We start from the raw sequence: 1703 nt of genomic DNA on the forward strand, positions 1-1703 counted from the left end.
GCCTCCAGAGGCGCACGTAGTTCCGCCTTCGCTCACCAGATGGCTCCTCCATAGAAAACTCTTCTTTGCGTCCAATAAACGGCAATAACTGTGCTAAAATGCAGTTTATGGAGTAGAATTTTCACAGGAAATTGTGTTCTAAATTTTCTTTATCTGTGGGGAAGTTAATTATTATTGCAGAGTAATATTTTATGACATAATTCATATATACTCTCAAAAAAATACGCGTACGGTACACCTATTTAAAACTACTGCACAGCGTGTGAATTAATCCTTGTCTGGGGGAGCAAAATGTCCAATGAACGTTTAGTGAGGGCATTGCTGCTAACACCCATTTACTTAATCAACCCGCACCCTATCATACCTAGATAGAGTGCAATTTTTGTAACCCCCTTACTTCAGAGGGGGTATAATCTAAAATTTAAATATAATGTAATAGTATACATACCATTAGCACATTATAATAATTATCCATCAGACAATGTATGAACATACATACTCATCAATAAAATAAGAACAATCATTAGCTAAAACTACTTGTTTGGACATCTTTAACTTTTGAGAAACTAACACTGCCTAAAAGTATTCATGAGCAAGAAACGTATTTCGCATATCTGAACGTGTCCAACGTCGAGTACTTAGAACCGGAAGGATAATAAGTAAAGCTAAGGTGGTGATTTATTTTTTTTAAATAGAAATAACTGGAGTCACTTTTGTGCTGGTTGAATAAGGCTGCTTCTAGCGTTGTGGGGGGTGCTTGTGTAGATTACTGACATCCATAGGTTTAATCCTGGTGCACAAATCACTGCCATAGGCAACAACTCCCACGTTGTGACTCATAGGACCATGCTACAAGGTCATCAGTCATAAAACGAGTCCTAAAAGCGTAGAGTCGCCAGTTTGTGGTAAAAGCCACCTGGTCATATTGCCGTGGCGTGTAGTAATGGTAGTATCCACGTTTTGGTGGTACCAACGATACTGAGGATTAAAATAGTTGCGCGATATGTACAGTGAATGCGGTGGTCGGTTCAGTCCGTAGGCGGGGAAGCGAATGAGGTCTTTGGGTGAGGTACAGGAGGGGAGGAGACGGTTTCTTTTGTACGGGTAATTTTGTGTGTGTTTACACAGAGGCAGTCCAAAGAACTGTCAGAGAGGCCGTGGCAGCAGGCCGCTGTCATTCCGAGTGAGGCGGCAGGCTGTTGGCATTACGCGTCAACTTGACACTCCAAGGCAGGCCCCGCGTGCTGATGCGTAACTTACCGCTGCCTGCATTACGCAACCAGTGGAAGCGACGCGCGCTGGCGCGTCTTCGTCCACTCACCTGGAAGAGAACACAACATACTGTCAGTCGCAGACACCAATTACACGGAAAACAAAACCAACAAGCACTGCTACAAAATGAAATACGAACACCACGAAATAATCGCCTCACATAAATTCACATATTTACGTGTTGCATCGTATACAATCGTATGCAAAGCGTTATAAACCAATGGACTGAATGTCTTGGACAATTCATTAACTTGTTTAACTCCTCCTAGTCAGTACGCTGTCCTACAGTGATTCGTAGAGACGATCATGGAGCTATCGGAGGATATCCACACTACTGCCATTGGCGATTGAAAATGTTCAAGGGACATTCCCAGACTTGTAACGAGTGTGACGTGTGCCAGACGCAGGCAAACATCTTAGGTTGTGGTCAC

At 43.0% G+C, this 1703-nt stretch overlaps 1 non-coding gene across 1 annotated transcript; it reads left to right on the top strand.

Annotated features, from left to right (window-relative positions):
• The first annotated feature begins 267 nt into the window (after window positions 1–267).
• LOC126163366 (U4atac minor spliceosomal RNA) lies at window positions 268–390 on the top strand. The gene has a single exon (XR_007535246.1). It is a non-coding gene; the product is annotated as a U4atac minor spliceosomal RNA (small nuclear RNA).
• Window positions 391–1703: the final 1313 nt, after the last annotated feature.

This window comes from Schistocerca cancellata, chromosome 2, assembly GCF_023864275.1.
Source record: "Schistocerca cancellata isolate TAMUIC-IGC-003103 chromosome 2, iqSchCanc2.1, whole genome shotgun sequence".
Lineage (NCBI taxonomy): Eukaryota > Metazoa > Arthropoda > Insecta > Orthoptera > Acrididae > Schistocerca > Schistocerca cancellata.